The sequence below is a fragment of the Pseudopipra pipra genome, unplaced genomic scaffold (assembly GCF_036250125.1).
Source record: "Pseudopipra pipra isolate bDixPip1 unplaced genomic scaffold, bDixPip1.hap1 HAP1_SCAFFOLD_244, whole genome shotgun sequence".
Taxonomy (NCBI): Eukaryota; Metazoa; Chordata; class Aves; order Passeriformes; family Pipridae; genus Pseudopipra; species Pseudopipra pipra.
This window is the reverse complement of record NW_026990723.1, coordinates 50,820-58,000: the sequence shown is the minus strand read 5'-3', so window position 1 is coordinate 58,000 and position 7,181 is coordinate 50,820. Positions and strand designations below refer to the sequence as shown.

General features: G+C 50.5%; 1 long non-coding RNA gene across 1 annotated transcript; it reads right to left on the bottom strand.

Annotated features, from left to right (window-relative positions):
* Positions 1-2,548: 2,548 nt before the first annotated feature.
* On the bottom strand, positions 2,549-5,818 carry LOC135408231 (uncharacterized). Its single transcript, XR_010427397.1, has 6 exons — positions 5,617-5,818; positions 4,997-5,071; positions 4,790-4,892; positions 3,919-4,318; positions 3,720-3,814; positions 2,549-2,888 (listed from the first exon to the last, which is right to left on the bottom strand). It is a non-coding gene; the product is annotated as an uncharacterized LOC135408231 (long non-coding RNA).
* Between the last annotated feature and the right edge of the window lie 1,363 nt (positions 5,819-7,181).

Genomic DNA, 7,181 nt, shown 5'->3' with positions numbered 1-7,181 from the left:
GACTGAACCTTTATGACGTGTCTGGGCTTTTTGAGGTCAGAGTGATGATGAGACCTGCAAAAATATGAGGTGCCTGGGCTTTATGAGGTGAGTGTGATTATGAGGCCTGCATCATTATGACATGTCTGGGTTTTTAGAGGTAGGTGTGATGAGGAGGCCTGCACCATTATGACATGTCTGGGCTTTATGAGGTCAGTGTTATTATGAGGCCTACGCTATTATGAGGTGTCTGGGCTGCCTGAGGTCACTGTGATGGTGAGGCCTGCACCATTATGAGGTGTCTGGGCTTTATGAGGTCAGTGCCATGATGAGGCCTGCATCATTCTGACATGTCTGAGCTTTATGAGGTCAGTGTGATGATTAGGCCTGCACCATTATGACATGTCTGGGCTTTATGAGGTCAGTGTGATGATGAGTCCTGCACCATTATGAGGTGTCTGGGCTTTATGAGGTCAGTGTGATGATGAGGCCTGCACCATTATGACTTGTCTGGACTTTATGAGGTCAGTGTGATGATGAGGCCTCCACCATTATGACATGTCTGGGTTTTTTGAGGTCCTTGTGATGATGCGGCCTGCACCATTATAACATGTCCGGGCTTTATGAGGTCAGTGTGATGATGAGGCCTGCAGAATTATGACATGTCTGGGGTTTATGAGGTCAGTGCCATGAGGAGGCCTGGGCCATTATGACATGTCTGGGTTTTTTGAGGTCAGTGTGATGATGAGGCCTGCACCATTATGAGGTGTCTGGGCTTTATGAGGTCAGTGTGATGATGAGACCTGCACCATTATGACATGTCTGGGATATATCAGGTCACAGTGATGATGAGAACTGCACCATTATGACATGTCTGGGCTTTATGAGGTCAGTGCTATGAGGAGGTCTGCACCATTATGACATGTCTGGGCTTCATGAGGTCAGTGTGATCATGAGGCCTTCACCATTATGACATGTCTGGGCTTTATGAGGTCAGTGTGATGATGAGACCTGCACCATTATGACATGTCTGGGCTTTATGAGGTCAGTGTGATGATGAGGCCTGCACCATTATGACATGTCTGGGCTTTATGAGGTCAGTGCCATGATGAGTCCTGTACCATCATGACATGTCTGGGCTTTATGAGGTCTGTGCCAAGAGGAGGACTGAACCATTATGATATGTCTGGGCTTTATGAGGTCAGTGTGATGAGGAGGCCTGCACCATTATGACATGTCTGGGCTTTATGAGGTCAGTGCCACGATGAGGCCTGAACCATTATGACAAGTCTGGGCTTTATGAGGTCACTTTGATGATGAGACCTGCTCCATTATGACATGTCTGGGCTTTATGAGGTCAGTGCTATGATGAGGCCTGTACCGTTATGACGTGTCTGGGCTTTTTGAGGTCAGTGTGATGATGAGACCTGCACAATTATGAGGTGTCTGGACTTTATGAGGTGAGTGTGATTATGAGGCCTGCACCATTATGACGTGTCTGGGTTTTTTGAGGTCAGTGCTATGAGGAGGCCTGTACCATTATGACATGTCTGTCCTTTATGAGGTCACTGTGATGATGAGGCCTGCACCATTATTAGGTGAGTGTTCATCACCCCTAAAATGTGAGACGGGGACCCCAAAATGTGGCTGGGGGAACCCCAGGGAGCCGAAAAAGTGGAGGGGGAGCCGCAGTAAGAAAGCGAAGCCGGGCGGTCGGGCGGCGGGGTGAGGGGGAAGCCAAGGCGGCGAGGCCGGCGCATGCGCAGTCGTTGGCAAGACGCTGGCGATCACGTGGTAAGTAAGGGCAGCCAGGAGAGGGGCCGGCGACGCATGCGCAATGGCTCTCGTGCCGGTGCAGCGCTCCCTGCTCGAGTTAAGGGCCGGTTCCGGCGGCAGGGCGGGACTCGCGGCCTCCCGTCTCTCCCGGGGTGTGTGTGGGGGGAATAACATGAAGATTTTTTGGGGTGAAGGCGCAGAAGTTAGCGAGGAGGGACGCTAATTTGGGTAAACTCGGTCACCAGAAGTAGAGAGCGACCGGAAGTCCTCCAAGGCCCCGTCCCGGAAGTCCGCCATTTTAGGGGTGATGACCCTGCAATTTACGGTTCGGGGGCCGGGAGGAGAGGAAACGGGGTGCCCAAGAAGGGGTTTCTTTTTTTTTTTTTTTTTTTTCTCTTTTTTATTTCATTTTCATTTTATTTCCTTTTTAGGTTTTTTGTCTTTTTTTTTTTAATTTTCTTTTGGTTTTTATATTTCCTTTTTTTATTTCGTTTCTTTTTTATTCTCTTTATTTTTCATCTTCCCTCCCAGTGCTCCCCAACAACTCTCAGTAACACCCAGTGCTCCCCAGTGCACCCCAGTAACACCCAGTGCTCCTCAACAACCCCCAGTAACACCCAGTGCTCCCCAAAAATTGACCCAAAACCGACCCAAATCACCCCAAAAGCTGACCCAAAACTGACCCCAAAACCTGACCCAAATCATCCCAAAAGCTGACCCAAAACTGACCCAAATCACCCCAAACAGTGACCCCAAACTGACCCCAAAAACTGACCCAAATCATCCCAAAAACTGACCCAAAACTCTGCATTTATTTGGCACCATTTCCTCTCAAAAACAACATCTCCGATTTAGTTGATTGCTAAAGCCATCATTTTAAAATCATCTCAGGAATCAAAAGGGACTGGAAAACACACACAAATCATTCCTGCACCCACCAAATCATTAGGAATTGGAACCCGATTCCCTCATCTCTCTCCTTGTTCTTCTTGCCTGGAAAACCTGACGATCCCCGCTGGCTATTTTTAGGCTGCTTTTCTTCCACAGCTCCTTTCCTCTGGCTGAAACCTCCTGGCACGTTCAGGGCTTATCTGGAGGGAAGCCCCTCTGAAGTATTTCCTCTCGTGGCAATTCTGTGGGATGAAGAAGTAAAAAAAGCACGTCAAGAGCTCCTTCTCCCCCCTTCCCTCGCAAACACCCTCCCAGTTTGTCCTTGGCAGCTCCATCCCCCCAGCACCCGCACCCGACGCTTCGGCTCCGCTGGGAAAGGGACAGCAAGTGCCAGAAGCAAGTTCAGTGCTGGGCAGGGGCTCCCTGGGGAACGGCACTTCAGTGCTTTAGTCCGTGGCCTTTCCTGCTGCCCTCCCTCCCGGAGGCAGAGGATGACCCGTCCCTTGTTTCTCCCACGCTCGCAGACCCAGGTCCTGCTCTTTTGGCCCCACTTTTCTTAGCAGACCCGGCATCATTTTCCAGTGTCCCCAGGAAACTTCTGCCACTTGACCCATTGCTAAGTGCAGAGCACAGGCGAGGGAAGGACAAATTTCTCAGCACCCACCCCCTGGAATTTTCCTTCTCGCAGCACGCTCCCGTTCCCGCTGTCTCTGGAGGTGCCCGCACGAGTCCTCCTTCTCCCAGCACCTCAGAGAATGTCCTTTTCACCCCAGGTCCTGCTTACCGTTGTCCAACAAAACACGCTGACAACATTTTTCAGGATGCCAGTGGAGAGCTATTAGAGCACACTGCACAGGGAAGCTGAGCCTGCCCCATCCCTGCAAGTGTTCCAGGCCAGGCTGGACGGGACTTGGAGCAACCGGGGATGAGAGGGGAAGGTGTCCCTGCCCACGGAAGACAGGGTGGCCTTTGAAGGTCCCCTTCAAACCAAATCGCTCTGGGATTCCCCTCCAAAATCACTACAAAGAGACACAGTAATCAAGCAGAGGGACCGCACTCCCAGCTTTTCTTACCTGCAGGCATACAGCACGTTGGACATAAAAGCCCCGGGGTTAGTCCTGCCAGAGGCGTCCGGCACACCCACGGCGACCGAAGGGAAAGAGGGAGCCTGGGAACACGGAGTAAAAGACACTTTAATTAGGAGTACACTGAGCAATAGCCAGGTCATTCACACAGACAGCTTCACTGTCCAGTCATACAAAAAGCACTCACCGAGGCCTCAGTTAGGATGGTTCCTGACGCTGACCGGGTGAATGCCTCCCTGGAAGCCCGCTCTGCTCCTGCCAGGCACCAGGGCTCCCCCAGAGGGGCTTTGCCAAGCATCCAAGGGAAATTAAAATTACAGCCTGGGCAAAGGCGCTTCCCACAGGACCGCTCCTGGCCAAGGCCACCGGTCCGTGCAAGTCAGACCACTGACCACCCGGGGCTGGGGATTTTCGGGGGCACGCTTCCAGCTTTCATTCTCCAGAGACTCCAGTTCTTCCTGGCACCCCTTGCTTCAGTCTTCCCCTGCTGGAAGAGGTCACTTTAGTCTTTCGAGGGGCCAGATTGCCAAAGCCCGGCCGGTCCATTCCCACGAGGAAAGAAAGGTAGCTTTGTCTTGTACAGGATGCTGAAGGGGGAGACACAAAATAAAAGTTTAATTTAAAATAACTGCCGAGAAGAGAAAGCAATTCAAACAGAAGGCAGACGAGACTCGTGCAAAACCCAATACATTTGACTTCAAAGGAGAATTATTTCCCTCTGCACCTCAGAGAAGGCAATTTTCACCCGGGTCCCGCTTACCATCGTCGCACAAAAGGTGCTGACAACATTTTTCGTGATGCCAGTGGAGAGCTATTAGAGCACACCGCACAGGGAAGCCGAGGCTGCCCCTGGATCCCTGCAAGTGTTCCAGGCCAGGCTGGATGGGACTTGCAGCATCCAACCGGGGATGAGAGTGGAAGGTGCCCCTGCCTACGGAAGACAGGGTGCCCTTTAAAGGTCCCCTTCAAACCAAATCGCTCTCTCATTGCCCTCCGAAAGAACTCCCAAAGAGACACCGCAACCAAAGCAGAGGGACTGCACTCCCAGCTTTTCTGACCTGCAGGCACACAGCACAGCACGCTGGACATAAAAGCCCCAGGGTTAGTCCTGCCAGAGGCGTCCGGCACAGTGTCCACAGCGACCGAAGGAAAAGAGGCAGCCTGGGAACACGGAGTAAAAGACACCTTAATTAGGACTACACTGAGCAATAGCCAGGTCATTCCCACAGACAGCTTCACCGTCCAGTCACACAAAAAGCACTTACCTACCAGGGCCTCAGTTAGGATGGCTCCTGACGCTGACACCTCCGTTTGCCCCGGGGGGGTCAAGAATAACATCCCTGGGAAGAAGTCACCCCCAACAACAAAAAGGGAAAATTAGTGAAGCACGGGGTCCTCTTCTGACTAGACTGCCACCAGCATTCAATAGCAAATGCCACAACTATTCTGTTACAGACGAGAAAACCCTGTTCTCCCAAACAAACAGCGAGGAGATTTATGGGCATGCCTGGAAATTTCCTGTGAGGAACTTTTTGTAACTAAGGAGCAGGTGCTATCTTGAGTTGAAGGCATCAATTTGACAGACACTTAGTACAGCAAACTCTTCAGCAGAGCAATTAATTGCTGCCTATTTGAACAGCAGGGGAGAGAAAATGACAGTCGAAGGGAAGACAAGAAAAGCAGAACTGCAATCAGCAGACTTTTCTTCCATCTCTCCCGAGAAAGTCTAGTTTGTCTGTTCTAATAATTCTATGCCCTTTTCTACATGAAACTTACACCAAGGCTGAAAAAACAACTAGAAAACACGGAGAGAAGCTTTTTTAGAATTTCACGTGATTTTCCCAAACCGATCCCAGAGAAGCAGAACTCGGTAGAATGTACTCACCTTGAGGCCTTTGGTCTTTTTTTCCATAAGCTTCATCACCTGATTGAAAAAGCAGAGTAGACTCGGTATTTAGGTTCACAACAGGAAAACTTCCCCTTCATTTCCTAAAAGAAACTACATTAATTTGCACAGCTGCAGGCGCGTATCCAGATGTTAAAGCCTTTCAGCTTTTCAGAGGGTGAGAATGCCCTGCGAAGGAAGGCTGAAAAATGCTCGGAGCCTGCACAGGTCGATCTGGCAGTAGGGACACCGGTCTGAAAAGAGGAAATGCCAGCCCTTATCGCCAGGAAAGAAAGCCAGCAAGCTTTGGCTTTGTGGTGGAGTTGATTTGTCAGCCTAGGGAGTCCATGAGCAGCAAGAGATTTCTGTGCTATCACCTTTGGTGTGGGAGGAGTCTGTTTTACATGCAATTTTAGGAGTCGGTGTGGCAGTTGGGAGGCAGGGCTGAAAACAGGAAATGATTGCCCTTATCGGCAGGAAAGAAAGCCTGGAAGCTCTGGCTTTGTGGTGCAGTTGGTGTGTCATTCTGGGCACTCCATCGTCAGAAAGAGCTTTCTGTGCTGGCATCTTTGGTGTGGGAGGAATCTTCATCCGTATGCAGTTTTGGGCGTCAGGCTGGCAATTTGGAGGCAGGTCTGAAAACAGGAAACGACAGCCCTTATCGCCAGGAAAGAAAGCCTAAAAGCTTTGTCTTTGTGGTGCCGTTGGTTTGTCAGCCTAGAGACTCCATGGGGAGCAAGAGTTTTCTGTGCTGGCCTCTTTGGTGTGGGAGGTGTCTTTGTTTATATGCAGTTTTTGGAGTCGGGCTGTCAGTTTGGAGGCTAGTCTGAAAACAGGAAACAACAGCCCTTATGGACAGGAAAGAAAGGCAGCAAGTTTTTGCTTTGGGGTGCAGTTGGTTTTTCAGCGTGAGGTGTCCATGTGGAGGAAGACATCTCTGTGGTGGCATCTTTGGTGTGGGAGGAATCTCTGTTTGTGTGCAATTCTGGGGGTCGGGCTGTCAGTTGTGAGGCACGTCTGAAAGCAGGAAACAACCGCCCTTATCCCCAGGAAAGAAAGCCTGTAAATTTTGGCTTTGTGGTGCAGTTGGTTTGTCAGCCTGGAGACTCCATGGGGAACAAGAGCTTTCTGTACTGGCACCTTAGCTGTGTGAGGAATCTTTGTTTGTATGCAATTTGGGGGGTCGATATGTCAGTTAAGAGGTAGGGCTGAAAACAGGAAATGACAGCCCTTATCGTCAGGAATGAAAGCCTGGAAGCTTTGGCTTTGTGGTGCACTTGGTTTGTCAGCCTGGAGACTCCCTGCGGCGCAAGAGTTTTCTGTGCTGGCATCATTGCTACGGGAGGAATCTTTGTTTACATGCAATTTTGGGAGTCTTTCTGGCAGTTGGGAGACCAATCTGAAAAGAGGAAATGACAGCTCTTATGGACAGGAAAGAAAGCCAGCAAGCTTTAGCTTTGTGGTGCAGTTGGTTTGTCAGCCTTAAGACTCCATGGGCAGCAAGAGTTTCCAGGATGGCATCTTTAGTGCCGGAGAAATCCTCGTCTGTATGCAATTTTGGGGGT